At 42.6% G+C, this 22,846-nt stretch overlaps 1 protein-coding gene and 1 long non-coding RNA gene across 3 annotated transcripts in view; one reads left to right on the top strand and one right to left on the bottom strand.

Annotated features, from left to right (window-relative positions):
- Rora (RAR related orphan receptor A) overlaps window positions 1-22,846 on the bottom strand; it is a 671,520-nt gene that overhangs the window by 251,330 nt on the left and 397,344 nt on the right. The gene's annotated exons all lie outside the window — the stretch shown is intronic.
- LOC144377726 (uncharacterized) lies at window positions 4,993-21,474 on the top strand. Of its 2 annotated transcripts, none has more exons than XR_013438753.1 (2): window positions 4,993-5,159; window positions 20,711-21,474. It is a non-coding gene; the product is annotated as an uncharacterized LOC144377726 (long non-coding RNA). The 2 variants fall into 2 exon arrangements; XR_013438752.1 differs by lacking the exon at window positions 20,711-21,474 and adding an exon at window positions 16,527-17,111.

Here is a 22,846-nt window from a genome sequence, read left to right as displayed (position 1 = left end):
CTTGCCTCCAGAAGCATGTATGGGAAAATATGCCAGAAGATAGCTCCCAATTCTTCTGCTTACTTTCAGAGATGTTTTCCATAAAAGTACCCCAACTTGCCCATTCTTGAGCTCTGTAAGCTCCAGCCGGGCCTGCCCTTCCGTTTGGAGACCAGCCACATGTGTGCTCCACCCTCTGGAGGCGTTTATTTTCTGCTTCCTCTCTCCTCACTGCCGTGCCAATCACGCCTCTCCCCCTGCCACCCCCTCCCTAAAGGCTCTCTGAGGCTGCTCCCTTTGTGATTGGCATCTCATTAATGAAGAAGGGCTGGTGTCTCTCTCATTACAGTTGCGGTGAGTGAGAGGACCTCAGAACTAATTTACTTGCTCTCACTAGGGAAGACACTTGTCTCCATCAAGAATTTAACTTTCCTGCTGCCTGTGGCAATAAAAGAACCCGTTTTGTTTTAACATTAATAAGGTGAGAGAATAGAGAATTTCCAAAAGAAATTAAGAGAGGCAAGAGGGTAGGTGTTGGCCTGTGGAAGTTTCTCTCAAGCAGATCTGATGGTAGAGTTCAGCAAGGGATCTGTGATTCAGCAACATATAGACAGCATAAAAAAAAGCCCAGCAGGCAAGCAAGAGACCAGAAATCAGCCAAACGGAGTCTGAGGTGGCAAGTGGGAACCTCAGGTTCTAGTCCTAGGTCCCAAGTCTCTGAGTGACCTTGGGCAAGTTTTATCTGGTCCTCAGTTCTATTATCAGTAAAATAAGAATTGAATAAAATGATCTCTTAGGGTTCTCCCAGCTCAAAATTTTTAATATTTTATAAATGGGACTCTAGACTATTTAAAACTTTCATTTTTTTTCCTGTTTGGAGTGAGTTTTTATCTCTGGCAACAAATTAGAAATTCCTCCAGAATTAAAGAGCATGGAATGGAAATCATTTGGCTTCTCCAGCTGAAAAGGTCAACTAGATTCAGAAATGTACTCCAAGCCTGCACCGTCTGCATGGAAACCTAATTAGAGATCATCCTTCATTGGCTAAAAGGGATCAAACTTATCCAAGCTTTCATCTGGATATGTATTTTAAAAAATTACTCTGAGTTACTAATTCATTTATCTTTCTACTTACAGGAAATTCCACCCATTGATAAAGCTCTGCTTTGACACTCCTGCTCACATAAAATACCTTCCTTTCCATCCACATTACTTTATGATTGTGCCCCTTTATCACATTGTGCTTAAAATGCCTTGTCATTTAAGAAGCCATAAAAAAGGACATCTTAAAAAATGTGTTCGTCATTTACCTGGAGATGGCTTCTGTGCCTGGAACCAGAAGCATGCCTCTCTGTGGCATGCTTCAAAGAAAAGAGACCAGCCTAGGGACTGTCACCACAAAAGATAGCATCATGTGTTGCCTTGATAGCAGCTGAATTGGCATGTCCGTGACAAGTTTCCATAGGGGTGGCAAAGCAGAGGGGATCAATCAGAAATGCCTCTATGAGGGGTGAGGAGGACTTTCTATTGGGGGCATCCGAGACTCCACAGTTCATTTCTAATTCTTGTCTCTTTCTCTAATACATACAGGCTATTTGTGAAAAGGAAGGACTTTGGCCCAGGTCAACAGTTTGGCTTCTCACCTTTTATATTTATGAGCAAAACTAGCACTCCTTGCTCCCAAGATCCCCCACCAAACCAAGTGGAAATAGGTTGTGCCATTGAGTCTGGCCTGCGAGTCCTTGAGATCAGCTCAGAATCCTGTTTTTACTGTCCCCCGCCCCCCCCAAAAAAATGATCATACCTCCTTCTACTTGTTTCTAAGTATCGCCTTAGGGCGCTGACAGCCTTTTCTCCTCCTCACAGTTTTGAATAAAATTAAAGCTAATCCTCCCTGGTTTGGTTAGGTCTTGTATAAGATTCCCACACCCCACAATCAACGGGGTGTTAGAAGAGATAGCCAAGCCACCACACCTCCATCACGTTTTCGGAAGACCAGAGGGTTTTCTGCCTTATATGCAGCCGCTTTGAAACCCTGAGTCACAAAACCTCAATCCTTCCCTTCTCTTCTCACCATCACTAACTACAGGGAGCAGAGAAGGGTGCCCAAGACCTCTGTGGTCCTAAGAATCACACTTAAGATGTTTAGATTTCCACCCCATGACTGCACCAGACCAGTGCAGCCCCATTCCACGTTCACTTGTATGGTGTCTCCAAACATCTAAGGTGCTGTAAACCCCCTCATACTGATATTATTTTACTCACTTAACAAGGAAGAAGCAGGAGCCAAAGAGAGAGAGAAAGAGAGAGAGTGCCAGAGAGAGACGGGGGAGGGGGGGAGAGACACTGAAAGAGAGAAGAAAGCCAGAAACTAGGGACCAGTTTTCAGGTCACCCTTTCCTTCTTAAAAGAAGGAATTTGCCTGCAGTGTCTGTAATTTAGAAGGTTTTAATGAATGGCTTCTAAATTATTTATTACTCATAGAAAGCTGTAAACATCCCTCCCTAAACCATTATGAAATAATCTGGGCAGGAGTCAAATGGTTCAAACATTTGGCACTTTTTACTGGACTGTTGTTGAAGATAGTTCTGATCTGTGACTGTAACTTCTCTCCTTCCTCGTTAGAGGATTGTGTATGAACTCCACGCCTCTGTATGTATTCTTCTCTTGAGATGGTCAAAAGGCATCTTAGCTTTGTAATTTGCTCTTTTGCAGACTTTGAGCTTAATCACAGATTCCAAAATTAGTTAAAAAAATAAAATAAAGGAAATTTAAAAAGGCATCAGCAGAATATACAAACTGGAAATTCAAGCAGAAGTGTTTGAAATGCCTCAGCCTCATTTCAAAGAGCTTCCTGCTGTCAGGCCCAAACACCCAGACAGGTAGACTGCTGTGAAATATGTAGGCGATGCCTGCTGCCTGATTTTCAGATGGCGAGGAGGCATTTGAAAGCATCAAAGTTCCCTGTATAGATGTGTGTACATTAATCCCTGCCTCTGTGATCTCTGCACTCGCCTATTGTAACTTGCTGTTTAATAGATTGCCAAACTTTGCCCTTCACAGACTGCACATTTTCTTTTCCCCAAGGATCTGCTTCTCTCCCAGGAGCTTCTTGCTGGGGCCGAGTTTGAAAAGTTTTCATTCCTGGGCTTGTGCTAAGGCACTGGGTCACTCTTTGAATTCTGCACTTTTGAACACCTCACTTGTTGGCTCGCTTTTCCTCACCCCTGGTGACGATGTCCATATGTGGCTAAAGTCAGTGCCCTCCAACCATGAGGCCTCCACCAGGAGCCAGCCCTGATTCACATCATTAGCAGGCACAGCCCTTGCCCTGTGAGAGCCTGTAATGCGGTGGGAGAGAAGAGGGACATCAAAGGCCATCAACTGGCAGACCACAGGTCATGTATGGCCCATAGATATGGACTGTTTGGCCTGAACTGTGTTTTAAATTGAGATTAGTGGCCGATGCAGAATATATGAGGACTCTCACTTAGAATTCTATACTTTGAGCTTCTCCTAGATAATCAGAAGGTATGGTTGTGCAGGGCTTCCTGCCTGCTTAGGCCTATTTCAAATGGGTATATGTTCTTTCTCAACTAAGGCTGCATGACATCTACCACTAAGCCCCTTCGACTTGACTCTCTTGATATAGCTCTATGGGGCCTGCTGAGCCACAGGGATTTTAAGTTTGTGATCTATGATAAGGACACACACAAAAGTAAAATAATAATAACTGGCAAATTTGAGGGACCCCAGCAGGTACTTTGACTGTGCTGTCTCATTTGATTTTCCCAACAACTACAAGGCTGGGATTATAATTCCCACTTTGCACATTAAGAAATTGAGTGTCTGTTTGTAAAATACCCTGTATTTTACTCCAGTGACAGTGGGAAGAACTGGGTTTTGGAACTAGAGTTATTGGTTTTGAGGTTCCCTCTTTATCACTTTATCAACAATGCAAGGAAGCCCAAGGGTAGACACCCTGGAATCCATTGTCTCCTCTTCTATCCTCACTCACTTCTGCTCTAGTCTAGCCACAATCCACCCTGTTGCCCAGACATTCTGGATCTTTCCATCACTTCCTGTGTAGGCATGTTCTGTTCTTCTGCCTTAAGTGCTCTCTCCTCACCTTCTTTTCAGTACCTGGAAATTCTTTCCCGACTTGCAAGACCCAGATTAATTGTCAGTTACTTGGCACAGACTCTCATGACCCAAGTCAGTTATTCTGACCTCAGATCTCCTAGAGCCGCCATTCTTATTCAAGTGTTGCATCCTTGGTGAAAGGTCCATATCCAGGTCTCCTTGCACCTCATTGTCAGTTCCCTAAGGGCAGGACCATGTGTCACATCACTGTTCCTCTAGGCCTAGCACAGATGCCTGTTATGTAGGAAGTACTCAGTGCAGGGTGGTCTGTAGGTAAGGAACCCGAATCTTACACTATCAAGGTCTACTTGGGGGTGTGTGAAATTGAAATGAGGGGTCACCAGTGAAATCCATTGTTTTCATTTGGTTTCTCAAATCCTGCATTATACCCTCACCTACCCTCCAAACTCTGCTTACCAAAGCTTTACCACTTACTTCTCTGTTGCCAGATGACAACACAGTCACTACTTTGAACACCCAGATAAAAGCATTGGTGACTTCAAATTTGAAACATCTCAGCAACTTGCTGGGTATGGAACAGGTACTGGGAAACAGGCAGTATGTACACTGCAAGATCATGATGGGGCTATGAAGTTAACCAGGAAATGAATGATCCCACCAAGATCCCTTGAACCCCTGCCCAGGGGTGAGCTATGGGTTGGGGAAAACGGATAGTCTTCCAAATCATTGTCTCAGCTCCAACTGCACTTTCAATTTTTATTCTCCACCCCATACTATTTTTGAAAGTGTAAAATAATTACTTTGCTTGCTAACCACTAAAGGCCTCATTTAAAAAAAAATTAATATGTAACAACATCTGTGTGGAAAAAGGCAAACCAGAGGCCAAAGCTTGGAATCTGTCTCACAACACTGAGTCTTAAATGGCAAAACCAAGAGCAGAGGCACTGACAGGTGAAGGGCTGGCCTGATAAAATGGATCTTTATTCTTTAGTGAACTCATCCCGTGGTCACAACTCACAACGAGAAAGGACTGACCAGGTAGGAGGGAGGAGCTGATTGGCAATGAATTAACAAAGGTAAGAAAGGTATCTTCTCACAAAATGATTACTCAAAAGAGGTCCCAGAGTGGAGGCTGTCCTAGGTTAAGGGCAGTTTCCGTCGGCACATTTTCATTTCTCATTTCTAACACGTCTTCACTGAACGTGCACTGTCTGTGTGGTTATTTCTAAAATGTGGACATGAAGACAGCCTGCGAAACTTCAGTCATCGTAGTCGGGCAACAGTGCCCTATTTAAGATGGGCGCGTGGCAGAGATCACGTTTTTTGAATTATTTTTCCTGGTGTGAACAGAGACTAGAAAAAGGCTATACTTTCCCCATAATCACAGGTTCTTGACTGTTAGCTCCGGGAAGAAATATACAAAGGGAAATTAGCTTTCATGATAAATATTTAAGAAAAATACCCTTTAATTGAGTTAGAATGAAAGTTAATGTGCTAATTACTAATTGAGATAACTGTCTGGATAAGTCTCTTGCAAACACAATGTGAAGCAGAAAGCTTGCTCACTATTTTTGTCTCACCAGTATTCTGCAGGCTTAGGTATTCTCATGGGGTCGGGGGAATGAGGACCAGCAATATATTGATGAAATTGGGTGGAAAAAAAACCAACACCCATTTAGTTGAACCTTTTGAGCTGACATCTGTACCCGTAAGCCAAGGTGATTACAGAACTGCACCATAAATTTGGTTAGAGTTTAAGGGATACTTTTGAACTCATAAAACACACTGTTGAATGTTCTATTCACCGGGTAACCAAAGATTGCTGAGTTCTCAGTGGATCATTCACCCTGGTCTTGACAGAAGAGTCTAGAAAGTCAAACATTGATGCTATGAATGCCCATGCTCTGGGCTTGTGTTTCTGATGCCCATTTGGAATCACTTTGAAAAATCAGAATGAGGAGCAGTAGACCCAGCCAGTCCACCCTCTATGTTCCAGGACCTTCTCTGACCAGACGAAGATTGCTTTTCCTCTAATGATTGTCACCCATTGTCCTCCTCCAATTTCCTCCACCCCTGTTTTCTACCCCTTGCATTTTTCTTGCTTCTTTCATTTTTCCTGTGTATGCTGACTCCCTCGTTCCTCTTCTACTAAATTATGCTCTATTATTTCCGCAGCCTGAAGAACTCACAGCTGAAGCATTATTTCTAACCTGATTTTGTATTCCTAGCATGTGCTATAACCTGTTTTGAGTTTTATTTGCAGCCAAGTTGCTGACACAGCTCCAATTTTGTTTTCATATTTTGATTGGGTAGGAGTGTTCATTACTGTGGGGTACCAGGCTGGGGAAGAAAAGTCATTTTAAAAAGGCACAATTTACACCTTCGTAAAAGGGCTTTTTGTTTCTGAATGCTGCCCATTTAAATTCTAAAAACTACAAAGGTTCAAACACTTTACTTGTTTCCTCGGAGAAAAAAAGGATTCTAATGAAAATTGTAGAGGTCTAATATAAGTGTCCTATTAGCCTTTTTATGTCATGCCTATGATGTCTGATCCCCCTTTGTGTCTCTTGACTGACCAGCACACACAGGCAGGTGTCAAAAGCCTAGAAGTTAGGGGATTGTAAGAAATGCTTTCAAAGCCCAATTCAGCTCTGCACTAACCAGCCTTCCCAGGGACAACTGCTTCATTTGTGACATTGTTAAATTCCTGGTTCAAGTTAAGCTCATATCCTGTAACCAGGTAATTTGTGCATTTCAGTTACAGGGAATCCCTGAGATGGGGCATGAAATTTCCACCGTGCTTTCCCATAAAGGAAAGCATAAGGCAAGTGAGGCCTCACAGTTTTATGTACAATTCTTAGGCTCCTTTTGGGGAAGAGATTTATCTTTAGTGGACTTTTGTACTCCAAAGTCTTCAAGAGCTCCACAATGAGGGTTGCCATAAAAATATAAGAAGCCCAGTTAGATTTGAATTTCAGATAAACAAATAAAATTTGTGTATGTCCAATGCATTATTTGGTACATACTTATATTAAAGATTACCCTTTGTTTATTTAGAATTCAAATCTAACTGTGTATTCAGTATATTTCTATTTTCAAAATCTGCCTACCTATGCACAGTAAAAACAGAGACAGGTTTTGACAAGAAGCAGGACTTCTGGCCCTCTACATACTGACTCCGCCCGCCTCCCCTCTTTTTCTCTTGTGGTATTAGGGATTGAACTGAGTGATGCTCTATCACTGAACTGCATCCCTGCCCTTATTTTATTTTTTTAAACAGGGTCTCATTAAGTTGCTGAGGCTGGACTTGAACTTATATTCCCTTGTTTCAGCCTCCTGAGTTGATGAAACTGCAGTTATGTGCCACTGTGCCTGGCACTAACTTTTGCTTTAAGCCTTGTTTCCCACTGTATGTGCTTCTCCCCAACATCCCCGCCCCCCTACACTGAGTGTGGGTTATTTCTCTCTGGAAGGCCAGCTTGCCTTCTTTCTCTCTGGATCATTCTCATTCCAGACTGCCTCTTCAGGGAAGCCTTTCCCAACACCCAGCTGAAAGTAAGGTCTTACTCCTTCAAGATCAGAGAATTCCTTCTGTCTGGAGCACTCATGGGCACCCCTCACATTCTTTCTGGGGGCTTCAATTATCATTTGCCCTGAATACTGCAACTTTCTAAGAGGACACAAGACTCACATCTGGCCTTCTGGCCTCTTCTGTGATGCTCAGAGTCTAGCATGAGGCCTTTCACACAGTTGATACTCACAAGGTTTCTACTGAACTAAAGGGGGACTATTGATTGTCACTGAGCTGCTCCTTTCTGTAGCAGCAGCTTTCTCATCTTGCTTTCTTGCTCTGAGGGAATGCTTGATGCCTCCTCCACCACGTGAACACAGGGAGGTCTACACATACTCACACAGTCACACAAGTGATTAGAAGTTTGGGAGTCAGATTCATTTCTCATAGATTTGTGAATAATGCAAAGTCTGATCATATGTGGGTGAGCATCTGGACAAAGGGCCTAGTACATACCTACCTACCTCTAAGAGTCATGAGGATGCAGGTAATCTTGGAGAAAACGTAGGTAGCCCATGGCTGAAGTGTAATAGTGATGAGGACAAAAACATAAGCTTCTCTGAAGTGTATGCTTCTTAAGCCAGATGCTTGGATTTCTAGTGAGAATTTCAAGGCTAGTGCCAGCATCCGTTCTTAGAATCACGGCTAACAAGGTGGAACTTAACAATGATATCATTGAAGACAAAACCAGCTGGTGAGCAGGTGGCACTGCTAACCCAGGGTACTATGTCCTGGACACTGGGAATTTACACTTAAAAACTATATTGCACAGTGGCCTGCATTTTAGAAATATGCAGGAAAAAAAACTTTCTAGGAGGGTAACAACAGAGTAATGATGCATATTAATCCCTCTAGCGAGTTTTCTAGGACTGCTTTATTACCATGGGAGCATCATTGCATATTTTGGATGTTCCATTATAGCAATACCTATTTCACTGAAATATATCTATTTCTGCTAGACTGAAGATTCTTACTTGACCTGAAGGAAGGTTTTACCTTTCTTTGAAAACACTTAATTTTTTTTTGTTTTGTTTCTTTTGAATTTTGCTTTCACACATCCGGTTCCCCTACCTGTGTGGATACTCATCTCATGAAGCAGGGCTTTCAAAGCAGGCACAGAGTCTGCTGTACATCACTTAGGAACTTGTTTTTTTCTTTTGCTCTTGTTGCATTGCCATAAAGATGCAGCGTGTGTGTGTGTGTGTGTGTGTGTGTGTGTGTGTGTACGTGTGTGTGTGTGGTGGTGGTGGGGTTCCATTTACCTGCATGCCTTAAGCCACATCTGGGGTTCATTCTAGCCAACACTGCCCAACATTCCTGCCAAACCCCATTTCATTGCTGCATCTGCAGGCCATCCATGCTCTGTGATTCCTCCTCCTCACACTCACATTCCAGGCTCAATTAGTGGAATCCCAGTCTTACATCCACACTACAGCAGCACATTAAAATGTCCCCGATTAAGCCCTGGATTAGCATGTGCCTGGACTTTATCTTAATTGCCGATTAAGATTAATCCCTCTAGGGAGTTTTCCAGGGCTGCTTTATTACCACGGGGTGGATCATTATGTCTTTTGGGTTGCAAGTTCTATTTAGCTTCCTTTGACTAAAATGGAAGACCCAGACTCTCTGGCCTCTAAGGAAAGAGCTCTGTCTTGCTCTCTGACAACTTCCCTTGACAGCTCATTTGCACCTGAAGGTTGGGGATGAGATGGATGAAGCCTTGATCCATTTTGACAAGTCTGCAGAAGCTGGAACACGGACTTTCCCGCACGCTCTTGGCTTTAAATATCTATGGTGAACTTTGACCTGAAGAATGATATTCTTGATATGCACAGTGCTGGCTTGATTATTCATAGTGACTTACTTCTATCATTTTTCCTATCTCCCTTCCTCCCACTGAATGGATATCTGTAATTTGTTTTCTGAACCATTCGATCTTTTAGTCCTAAAAACTTCAGTGTGTGTTTCCCAAGAATGGAACATTATCATCCAAACCACAGTTGTCAATTTCATTAATCTGTGTTGGTGTGATACTTTACTCCACCAATAGTGAGTTACTTTGGAATCCATTTCTCTAATAACTACCCTAGATACCTATTAAGCTATGCTTACAAAAGGAGTGGGGATAGCAAACAAGAGAACTCTCCATCTCAGAGAAGTAAGGCCCAGAAAGGAGAAATAACCTGGTGAAGATCACACAGTGGCAACAGAGTCCACACACACATAGGAACTCAGGCCAGCTTCTGGCTGTTGCATTGATAAGTACATGAAAACACAAAGAAGGTCAGGCCAGCATCGGCTCTGGAGACAGCCAGAGTCATTTGCCCAGCCGCACTCAACACTACACTCTCCAGGTATGGAGGCTTCCCAAGTGCAGGGGTCAAGAGCTCTGATTTTTTCAGGGGTGGGTGCCCCATGTTTTATTGATGCGTAATAAAGACCTGATGACAGCAGCAATTACTTCATTGAAATATATCTTTCCTCCAAATCAAACATTCTCATCACTTATGAAATATCATGTGGCCATGTCGGGTGGCATAAAACAAGAGCATTCCGCTACACTATGAAGCCCATTAAGGTAGGACATAGCTGAGGGCCTTATGAGAGAGAATGTGCCTTTGGTCCAGGGGTTGGCTGACACCTACAGCTAAAGCTTCTACAGACTTCTAATAGAGCATTTCCGTGCTTCATATAAAAAAAAAAAAAAACTAACCATGCTATTGCTCTGGACTGATTGGCTTTTGTCAGAGTATATGGGTCAGATGAGTCTATGGAGTACTTATCAATGTCAAGGCCAATCTTCAGAGTCATCATCAAAAGCACTGCACCCATAGGGTGACATCTCCATCTGAGAATATGTCCTACCTCGTAGTCCTTATCAGCAATGGTTTCATGCTGAGAGCTCTTCAACAAAGGCCTCAGGAGGATCTCAGAGACTTCATGTTCTTCTTGGATCACCCAGCAGATCTTCTCCCTAAGGACTCTTCTTCACATGGCTGTGGGCATAGAGAAAGCCCCACTCTCCTCTCCCTGTTCTACTGACTGCCCTGCCTCACTAAGCCACCAACCTTAGTAGCATATGGGAGTCTCAACAAATGAGTCCACATCGAGGCCCCTCAAACTTCTCACGCTCTGCATCTTTCTTTACACTAAGGACCCAAGATACCCCACAGTTGTCACTTTTGAATGGACAGAAGTCATTTGCCGGTCTCTTTCTAAGTGTTCCAGTCTGCCTCCTCCCACGGTAGACTCATTTTCATCCTAAAGCACAGCATAAGAATTGAGGACGAAAGCTTTCTCTTTGTTGAACCCACATGATAATCATGTTCCTTAGATTCTATTACAAAACAACCATTGGCCTTAACTGGAAACTTGAAAATTTAGGGTAATTATAGTATCAATTCATGATTACTCAACACATTTCCTCCACTTCCTTTGTGACTGATATTTTGAGTCTATTACTGTAATGTTCTCTGAAGAAAGTGTGTTGTCCTGAAACAAGCGATCAGTGGGCCCCAAGACACTGCACACCTCTAAGGTTTCTACTGATGAATCACACGGCTGCCCAAATATCTTTTACTCTCTTCGTTCTTCATTCATCCCTTCCCTCTTAAGTTCCCCACACTTGTATTGAGCTTCCTGGATTTGCCTTCAGCATTAGCAGAGACATTACTCCAAACGGATGGGATTTCCACATTATTCTGGTCCAAGCTGCAAATGATTAGCTTCCCTACTGAGCCCCGATGGCAGTATTGCTAGGCTTTAACTTGATGGGACTCACTTCGTTAATAGAATTCTCTCTTCAGTTGTTTGACTATGTTAATGTTGCTGGAAGGAAAAAACAGATTTTCCTGTATGTAAGCCATTTTAAAATTTGTGTGGGGGTTCTCCTGAACAGATCTGCAGTTTTCTTCCTATGGAGACACGACAATTGCATGTTCCTTTTTTTTTTTTTTGCCTTATTAAAAACTAATATCTTGCTAGGCACTCTGCCAGGAGTACTTAAATTTAGTTCTGATAAAAATCCTTGGATATTTCTAGTCTAAGCTTTAAGACCTTTGTTCCTTCTTTTTCTCTTTGCTATTTGCTGCTCCCTTATTACCCACTACTCAAGGTACAAACATACACACACACACACACACACACACACACACACACACACACTTCGTTTATGCCTACCTTGGAATGCATCTGAGCCAACATATTCCCTGGGGGGAAACAATGGTCTCTTTTCCTATTAATGAACAGTATGTTGTTGCAGATTCATGGAGGGCTTAATTTAATAAACATGGAAAGATGAATATGCTTATGGGACATCAAACCTCTTTAGGTTTAAAATTACTGACATAGAAGAATTGTCTTGTGAAGCACCCCATCCGTTCACAGCTGGGTCATTACAGAATACAATGAGGCGGGGGAAAGGGTACATTAGGCTTCAACTCCTTCTACCCTTTGACTCCATCTCCTCCATCCCCAAGTGCCCAAGGAGGCGTCAGATCTGCAGACATCAGCAATGCCTGTGTGTGAACTAGTTCAACTTCAAACTTTGTGGCTTAGTCCTTATCGGTAATTCGATGGGAACCTGAAACTTTGTTGAAGGGGAAGGCATTTTGCTGGCTCAGTTAGAATTGAGTTTAGATAGCACCCAGGATAACCCACCAGTTTGAGGTGAAGGGACCCATGACCTGTTTGCAGGAGCAAGCCTCTCCCCCACTCTACTCTTCTTACCCCCCACACCATTCTCATTGGACACATTTCAGAAACCTCTGTATTCCCACCTTTGCTTTTCCTACACTTATGGGAAAAAAGAAAGCCCATAATGAAAGCAAAAGAATTGGACTCAGCTGGAAAATTAGATGGTCCACTTTGCTGTACGAATTAATAGGGACCAGCCCCAAGGTATCTTCCTCATTGGCCACACCCCCGGCTGACACTTCCCCATCCTGCCCAGAACCCATGACAGACATGGCTAATCAATCATAGAATTATTTCCCATTACCAAATACTGCCTTAAGCAGTCGTTACCTTATTCAACAGAGCTGAATCCTATTCACATTCCTGGGTGAAGGCATTAAGTAAGCTTGGACCGCCTGGGTTTGAATTTCAGCTGTACCCCTTAAAAACAATGTGACTTTGGCCAAGTTGTTTGGTGCTTTGATTGCACTACCTATAAATTGAAGATAAAAATAGTCTATTTCAGCCAGGCACAGTGTTATATGCCTGTAATCCCAGCAGCTTGGGAGGCCCAGGCAGGAGGATTGCGAGTTCAAAGCCAGCCTCAGCAACTTAGTGAGGACCTAAGCAACTCAGTGAAACTCTGTCTCTAAATATGGAAAATAAAAAAAAAAAAAAGGGCTGGGGATGTGGCTCAGTGGTCGAGTGCCCCTGAGTTCAGTCCCCAGTACACCCTCACAAAAAAAAGAAAGGAAAGTCTACTTCTCCTGTGTTTGAGTATTATTAAAGAGTTACTATTATTAAAAAAATGCTAAGAATGGTGACACATCAAAAGGGACATATATGCTTGCTATTGTGATTTTTTTGTTTAAATGTAAACATCAGCTAGGAAGTGTGTGTTACTGTGTATGGTCACTTCCCTTTCACCTAGGATTAGTCTGTTCAGCAGTCTCCTAGCAGGGTCTTCAGGAGAGGAGGGAAATAGAAAAGGGCAACTTGGTGGGGACATTTAGACAGGCCACAGGCTGCCTGCTGGGGAGTGAAGGGCTGAGAAGCTACTGAGCACTAACAGAGAGGTGGGTGCTGGGGAGAATTTAAGGAAGGAGCAAAGGCCTCACCACCAGGCTTTATTGAAATACACCCGCTTTTCTGCCCCCTTTAGATAGTGCAGACGAAAGTGAGATGCACAGAGGAGTGCAGATCCCCAGCCAAAGGGGTAAGATGCTTGCAACTGATGTGGGTTCCCCAAGTCGGGGTCCAGATCTGCTTGGGAATAGTGGAGTTATTGTAAAGAATCTCTTATGGATCTTTATCTGTAGCTACCACTGTCTAGACACTGCATCAATAACAGTGCAATTACTGTCGCTGGATGTATGCAGTCCTGCCCTGACCACGCTATTTAAACCTGCAACCTGCCTTCTCTCCTGGCCCACTTTTCCATTTCCCCTTAGCACTTATCACCTTCTAATGTGCTATATAATTAACTTATTTCTTACATTTATTGCCAATTCTCTGTCTTCTCCTTGCAGGAATATAAATTTCTCCAAGGCTTAGATATTTGTCTATCTTTGCTGATATATCCCTAATACCTAGAGCAGAGCCTCGTTAATAATAGGTGCTGAATAAACACAAATGAGTGCATGTTGTTAGTCCTGACAAGAAGTCCTCATATTCTAAAACACTGAGGTGGATTCTTTGTGACATAGCTCAAATAAACAACAGCATAAAACACAGGAAAAGACTTTATGTAGTTCAGTTTTAACAAATGATTATTTAATTAGTTAAGTGAAAAGCTAAAAACAAAACCCATGACAATAGCTCAAGAGAAAACACAGATACACAGAAATCACAAGGAGATGCCTCGTGATAGCGTGGAAAACTCACTGGCCTACATATAAGGAGACCCTGTTGAAGTCTCAGCGTGGCACAAACCCACTGTGTGACCTTTGGCAAATCATCTTGCCTCTCTGTATCTTAGTATCACCATCTAAGTTAAGCTTGATTCAACTGAAATATTTAATGAGTACCCACTTCATCACTTCTAGTTCTCAAACAGCATAACCCTACCTAGTCCCACTTGATATTAAGATGCTAAAATAGCTACTACCTAAATTTGATCATTTGTGGGAGAGAAATTAAAATTGCATTTCCTGCTCCCCATCATGGTGCACTGCAGTCCTCAGGTGGATTACACCTTCACTTAAACATCCTTACTCAGCAGAGCAGGCATTTACTCTAAGAGGCGAGGTGGCAAGAGCCCCCTCATACAGCCGAGTCCAGGTGCTCACCTCTAATAACGACTTCGGAGAACCCAGAATGAAACCGCACAGGGGATGAGTCAAATATCTATAGTCAAGGTGCATATTGAACTGCTGAGCAAGGGGTGTGCAAATACTATTTCAAATGGCTTAAAAAGCATCACAATGTAAGTGGGTTACCACTGCCTCACAAAAGCACATCTGGAGGATCTCTTTGCTCTCTTGCATCCTTGAATATTGAACCCAGAGAAATAAATTGACTTGCTGTTTAATCCAATAGTCAATACGAGCTTCTGTTGTATAGACTCAATCGACTTAAAACTCAAACCATAGCCTCCAGCAAGAAAAATCTAATGCAACTGTGCAGGCCTGCTATCGATACATATCACAGGTAGTTGCTTCTTCAGTAAGAAACAATTATCCCAACCACATTTAGTGGGAATGGTCAGTGTTCACAGATCAATGTGGTTAATAATTTTTGATCTGGCTTTGTGAAAAACTGGGCCCAGGTTTGTTATCTTTACCAGTTACAATGGTTCCCTAATAAAATTAGGTTATTATGATTTTTTTGTCTCTCATGCAGAAGGACCTTTCTTTCCCTGTGCAAACAAAAGGGTTAAATATCCCCAGCTCCAAAAAGCCACTGGCCCTTGAGGTGCTCTCTGACATACTTTACCTTAGCTTATATGTCAAATGTAACTCATGGCGCAGCCCAGTTAGTTACCTGCTTGCAGACAATGGTATTTGACTGTCTTGTTCCTGAGAAACATCAGGAGAAATGAACAGAGCTACAAGTTAAATCATATTGAGCAGGCTTTAACACCTTACTTGCAAATCCCTCTGCCTGGAAGACTTGGCTTCTTTGGGAACTTAATGAAGGCAGAGGGGTCAAGCACTGAATTGTATGAGACCTGACGGCTCTCTTTAGTAAAGAGCTGCTTCCTGCCCTAACCCCTCCTCAGCTGTATCTGGCTTCTTCCTGAGAAAGATGGCTACTCCTTATTTCCTCTCACTCCGGGATCCCTACTGGTTCAAGGGTGGGCATTTTCAGGGCATTTGCATTAATCCTATTACATTTTACCTCCCTCTGGGGCTGTGACAAACTGTGAGGTTTCCTTTGAGTTTCAGGTTTAGACACACCCTGGAACTCAAAGTAAAAAACGATATAGACTTAATAACAACTTCTAGGGAATCCTTTTTAAGTTCAAAGCAGATTGTAAACATTAATTAATCAATTCTCCCTTCCAACACTGTGTGAGGTAGGAATTAATCCCATTTTATAGATGAGAACGTTCAGGTGGGGAGCATGAATGACTCATTTCAAGCCTAGATGGACTGTACTCAGTGAAGAGATGAGCAATTTGAATTCCTGTGCACAGTGAGGAGAAAGTCATCTGACTTTCCTTGTTCAAAAAAAAATTGCTGAGACCCTATCCCAGGGACAGGGGCTGAGACTAATTGTTTCCTTGGAGTTGTTATCACCTCCTCTCCTAATTTCAGCCCTCTGCTACCTCTTTGAATCCTGGGTTTTCTGGCCTCAAGGGTTTACTTTCCTTCAGCACAGCTCAAAGGAGTGCAGATCAGACTCACTGATGAGACATCAAAATACCCAGGTCAATTCAACACACCTTCTTCTAACAGGAATCCCTGAGCGCAGGTTTGGGTTTACCAGCTTAGCTCTGCCATGGACAATCCAGGCTGCTCACTACACCTGCAGCCATTGAGTGGGGGAATGCTGTTTGACACAGGAAAATAAATAACAAGCCAACACATTTTGTAACCTTTCAGTATATAAACCTATTGACTAATGTTAGGATTCCACATTTCCTTTAAAAAAATCCAACGTGGTTCCTTTGTAGCAAACCCTACATGGTTTTCCTCAAGACAGTTCTAGCAATGGAGCCTCCAATGACCTCAAAAATGTTCTACTTTTGCCCCAGGAACTGCCTTAACCTGATAAGCGCTGACATTCTTTTCATCGACTAAAACGTCACTGCATCATCAATTGAGACCTGGGAGGAATTATCTTTGCGATTCCTAAGTGCTAAGGAGGATGGACTCAGTTTGAAGGGTGGTGACATTTGGATTTCAGCCGGATTCAGCCTTCCCTCACTGAAAACATTTGGAACGTGTTTTCCCAGACTTGCCAGAGTTTCCAGCAATTACACATCTCACAAATGGAGGAGAAATACTTTATAGAACATCCTTGAAAAGGTGTTTGGTGGGAGGAGTTTTAGCTGAGCCAAAATGAATATAAGAATTTAAAGATACATAAAAAGAGAAAAAAAATTTCTATTGCCATGCTGGGAGTGGAAAAGTCTACCCAGTGGATCTCAAGCTTGGCTCCTTGTCAGAACCATCTGCAGAACTCTGAGGCATGGTTCACTTCAGGTAGTTACTTCCAGCTAGCATCACTGTTCAATTAGTAATTTGGTTTTATTTGATGTTGCACGTGAGAAACTATTTTAAAACAAAAACTGTTTAATTCTCATTTTCATTTAATAAACTCAAAACTGTTTGCTTGATGGGTGAAGAGAGTGAGGTATTATGACACTGGCCCCCAAAACTGAAATTGAAAAAAAAATATTGAAATACAAAAAAACCCCACACTCCTCCATCTATGTGATCCACATTCACCAAACTTATTGCATTCACCAAATTTATTGACAGTTTTTTGGGGGGAACTGTGCAAGATCCTAGCGATACTGCAATGAAGTAGACATGGTCGATACATGCCAGTGCTGCCCAGTCTAGAAAGGGGATAAGACACAAGAAAAAGTGCAGTGATAAAAGCAGGGTTTAGTTTGCCCTTAACCATGGGTCTTGCAATCTTTCAAGGGTTTCTCTTCCATTCCTCATTGTATTCTCTCACCTTAGGGTTTTTTTTTTTTTTTTTTTGGTGGGGTGAGAGGAGATTGTACTGGGGATTGAACTCTGGGAGTCAGTTAACCACTGAGCCAAATCCCCATCCCTTTTTATTTTTTATTTAGAGACTGGGTCTCACTAAGTTGCTTAAGGTGTGGTTAAGTTGCTGAGGGCAGCTTCGAACTTGGAAACTTCCTGCTCTGCCTCTCAGCTGCTGGGATAAGGGGTGCACCATAGAAGGCCCCATGGGTTCTATTATCATCCCTATGTCATAGATGGGGTTCCTGAGACTTAAAGGCCTTAAGTTACTTATCAAAGATGACAAAATCTGTAAGGAGGAAAGGAGAGTCTCTTGCATGCAGCACGCCAAGTGTATACCCCCATGCCATTCTGTTGTTTTTAAGTGCATAGAAGTAACTTGGGGTCTTGATCAAGCTGGTGCCATGTGGGTAGTTGTGTCGCGGTGGGGTGGAGGATTTGAGAACATCCTTTTCTCTTGTTATGTTAGCGCTGCTTCACATGAGAGGGAACCCAGCGTGTTTGGTGCCCCTTCCCCATGAACTTGCACACCCCAGCAGCCTGGGCAGCTTGATGGTCAGCAGTGCTTTTGAGGCCATATATACCCTTCTCCGGGATCCCAGAAACTGCGTGCTGTGCTAGGACTGAAGTTGGTACCTGAGAGCCATTTGCTTCAGTTCCTGGCCCTCTGCCCAGCATTTCCGGAGCACAGAGGGGCCCACAGAGCTAAGCTCATCTAGTTATCCTCTAACTGCGGCGCTCCTCCCTGGCAAGCGCCTGCAGGGAAGGAGAACGGGCTGCCACAGTTCACTGAGCCCAGCGTAACTTGGCCAAGGTGTCAAGTCACAGTTATATAACCCCTGGCTGCACGCCTCCCTGGAGGGGAGGGGCGGAGGGGAGCAGGAAAGGCATTATTAGCATGCTGATAAGAAACCAGACGTCGTCGAAATCTTCCAGAGTCTTGAGAGTTTGGAGTCCTGTTTTCCAGTTTAGTTCTTCAGGCTTCACATCCTCGCTGGAGATTCTGGTCAGCTGTGGATGGGGCAGACGGCAGAGTGAAGGGGCTCAGACTTTCAGGCTGAGTTTATTTAATATTAAAACATGCTCTCTTGCACGACTGTTTTCAGCGATTGAGGGAATGTGATAATTAACACCCAAGTACAACTGAGCAAGTGTACCTTATACATTTTGTAACTACTTTTTGCCTTCTAAAGTCTTAATTCGAACAGCTGGAAAGACCTGAAATTGAGCTTCCCAGGAGCTCCTTGAAGCCTTTCAATAAAGAGGACCCAGTGAGCAAAGGGGCCCTTTTAATTTGGAGGTCTGTTTCTTTTGGCCACAAGAGTTACAACCATCTATTTATTTTTAACTTGAAGACAGTCATGTAATATGCAGCCCCCCCTCCACTTGTCACAGGAATTCAGGTTGTATTCACAGACTCCACAGCTGTCTTCTGCCCCTCCCTAAGATGTTTCTCCCTCCCCCATATGTGGCTCTAAAACATTTTAATAAATAGCCCTAGATAAATGAATATGTGGGAAAATGTTCATTGCTGCTAGTAACAAAAATGCAAATTAAAGCAACTCTGAAAAGGTAACATTTTTGTCTAATGCCCTAATGCTGGTCAGGTAACACTGTAACTGAAAGACTCCAATGCTAAAGGCATTGGGTAAAATCAGCATAACTCTAACGTGGTGATTTGTAACAAGAATCATAAAGATGTGCTTACTCTGACCTAGGAATCTTTCTCCTGAGAATTTATACTAAAGAAATGATTTGACAGATGCAAAACACTATACAAACTGTAGCACTGTCTCTAATGATCATATATAATCACACACACACACACACACACACACACACACACACACACACACACACAAGGAAGGAGAGCCAGAAATAGTCTAATGATCAGTCAGTAATTGGGGATTACTTAGATTATAGTGTACCGATAATGGAATATTACACAGCCATTAAATACCAAAAGACACTGGGAAATTTTAAGATCTAATATCACTATCATGAAAGGATTTCCTTGAATGTTTTTCTTGATTTTTAAAAATTATGTAAAAAGAGGTGAAGACATTATAGAGAATGTACCAGGAGGCCTGTCGGATGATTATTTTCTTGTCTACACCATCTGTGTAAAATGGCTGTGATTTTTTATTTTTAAAAATCAGTTTATTTTTTAATTGACAAATAAAAATGGTATACCATTTATTTTGTACTACATGATATTTTGAAATATGTATACATTGTGGAATTGCTAAATTGAGCTAAGTAACTATTGCACATTAACATATGTATACACTTATTAACATATTCATGTATTTATTTTTGTGGTGAGAATGCTTAAAACACAGTGAGATTTTAGGGAGAATTTTGAAAATAGAAAGAATGAAATTCACAGGGTCATCAAGATCAGGCTGGATGGTAGGGTGGGCAGAATCAAATCCCTTCATTCTAGCCTAAGAGTCTAAGTCAGGTGCTTGGCCCCTGAATCTACCTTTGTGGAGAATTGCTTCCAGCTTCTCAAGTGAGACTACAGAAAGGTGCCACCACAGGGCTTGCTGTCCCCCTACCAGCTCAAGTCACTGAGGTCGTGGAAGCACCTCCAGGAGTGTCTTGACACAATTCTCAATGCCAGGGTTTAAGCAGGGCGATAATCTGCCTGTTACCCATCTGGAAATGAAGGAAATCCAAAGTCACGTGTCCGATTATCTTGAAAAGACTAGCAAAGAGGAGGATCTTGATACTTGAAAGTTGACGCTTTGACTGGTTTAGCTTTATGATGTCTGGTTCAGCCATCTCCCCTAACGTTGGCAGCCTCTCCACACTGGTGAGAAAACACCGTGGGCAGGTCCATGCCTTGGTTTTCATTGTTTGCATCCAATTGGAGAAAACAAGGAAAATGTGTTTTCATGAAGCTAAATGTGTTCAAAGTAAAAGAACTGTTTCTTACTTTAAGATAATATCTTTGTGGGTTAGGGTTGTAGCTCAGGAGTAGAGCATTTGCCTAGCAAGTATGAAGCCCAGGGTTTGATCCTCAGCACCACATTAAATAAATAAATGAATAAATGAATAAATAAATAAATAAATAAGTTGTATCCATCTACAACTAAAAATATATTTAAATTTTTAAAAAAGACAATATCCTTTCTACTACCTAGGTTATAAGCTCCAGTCTTTTGGGAAAATATGGTAAAAATAGACTATAATTTATTTGTTTATTCCTTTGCAGTAAAATGAAGAAACCCTATGTTCCTCCCCCTTCCAATGTTACTTATGTGACACTGCTTCATTATAAACACATTAGCCATGGGTCACAGTTCAATAAGGAGATAGAGACCGCACATTCCTACCTGGCCATACCAGTTTGGCAAAATGTTCTGCTCCCTTTGGAACTTCAAAAGGTGCTGTTGGATCACAATGGAGCTTCACTTCTATCACTGTACCTATCCACCCTCCTGATTGGAAGCATCTTTGCCTAGAGACTACTGCCTTGCTCTCCTTCTGGCACTGATGATCCATACAGCGTTGAGCATGCTGTTGGTACACTGTGTCTTGCAGTTGGATGTACATCACAGGTGAAATGGAGGAACAGCTCATGGAATCAAGGAAACATTTTCCACCTAAGTTCTGAAGACCTGATCAGCATCCCAGTTCTATCACATAACAGCAGTGAAGAGCTATCCTCTCCCATTCCAATTTCTTGTGTATAAAATACAAACCTGTCCTAACTTCTGTAAAGTAGGACTACTTCCTGAGCCCTCCACTAGATCCTGGCTGTACTGTCGTATGACCGATCATGTGGAAGAACCCATGCGTGTGTCTTCATTACTTCCAAATTTCTTATTCCTGGACTGGATGCTCTGCCTATCTACACATTTCACCCTTCCCAGAGGGTTTCACCGAGGAAAGGCCAGATCTCCCAATCCAAAGAGGTGGCAGGCCAGAGGCAGCTGTCAGCATGCTTCAATTAAACACAAAAATCAAATATAAGCAGCATCTGTTTGCATTTACTCATGATTATTGTGTTTGACAAGAAAACCTGTACCCACTTGTACATTCATTACAGAGCTTCTGAAATGATTTTTCTTTGTCTGCTTGAACATAGGAATTTTTAATGAACAGTTTCAGTGTCTGGTTTCATGCGCTTGAAAAGTAAACAGCAGCAAGCATCTTTCTAGCAGGCTGGACCCACACCCTCCCTGGTCTACCACAGAATCCAACGGGGAGGCTGTGTGTGTCAGAACCTCTGAGCTTTCTTCCTGAGGTCACCGTTGCAAACAAAGAAGGAGGAACTGCCAGCCGCCCCTTTCCAGTGATAAATATTTTAAATAAGTGAATAGGTAAATAGAGAAGGGATTTGAATTTAATTGCTGGTAAGTGAGGCATAAAGAGGTGAAGAGAGTTGTAACTGCCAGGACAATCCCATGTACTCTGTGCAACAGATTCATTTGCCAAGTATATCACAGAGAAACGTCGCTGTGTGTTTCAGCCTCAGAAGTTCAAGTCAGGCTCCTGTCTATCTTTCACTGCACAGGACTCTTTCCTGTATTTCTGGGCTCCCGCAATCGTAGGCTTTGCCTTGTTCCCCCAATCTGTACCTCTTCCTCTTTCCATGGGGCCTTTGTACGTGACCCTCCCTCTGCCTGGTGCAGTCCTGTTCGCGTCTCCTCAGGGCTGCGTTCCTCCCTTCCATGTCGAGGATGATGTATCTGCAGGGGGCTTATCATTCATCACACTTGTCACCGTTGTTATTTTATTTTTATTTGGTGACAATTTGATGAACTCTGTCTCCCCCAGAAGACTGTAAACTCTGCAGAACACGGGTGGTGTCCCTGCTCTGCATCTTATTCCAAGCAGCTCAGTTGGCAGGGGCTGTGTAATTATTTGTTAGGCACTAAATGAACAGAGTGAATGAATCCCTGACAAATAACTTCATCAACATCTTTTTTTTTTTTTTTTTTTTACTGACTCACCTTTGAAAGGCACACTGTGGAATATGTTAAAAGACATGGTTCCAGGGCTGTGGGGTTACATCAGCTGGAAACATCATTTTCCTACATACCCAATGTCACTGGGTTAAGAATTGGTTGTACATGGTGTCCGAGAGTCTGGGCATGTTCCAGATGGTTCACACTGTCTCAGCCAAGGCACTACACTTCTGTGTTCCTCCACCTTCCCATTTGTTAGATGACAATAATATCAGGGGGCTTCTAGCTGAATGGTCAGGGAATAAAACCAGATAACAGAAGCAAAAATGCCCTGAAAAGATATAATATTAATAATACTTCCTGCCTACAAGTACCCACCTTTTTTAGCCAAGTCTGTAGAGTGTCCAGAGCTTTTCTAGGAAGACATGTGGGAAGTG

Source organism: Ictidomys tridecemlineatus, chromosome 5 (genome assembly GCF_052094955.1).
Source record: "Ictidomys tridecemlineatus isolate mIctTri1 chromosome 5, mIctTri1.hap1, whole genome shotgun sequence".
NCBI lineage: Eukaryota > Metazoa > Chordata > Mammalia > Rodentia > Sciuridae > Ictidomys > Ictidomys tridecemlineatus.
Note: the sequence above shows the minus strand (reverse complement) of the source record. Positions and strands in the feature narration are given on the sequence as shown.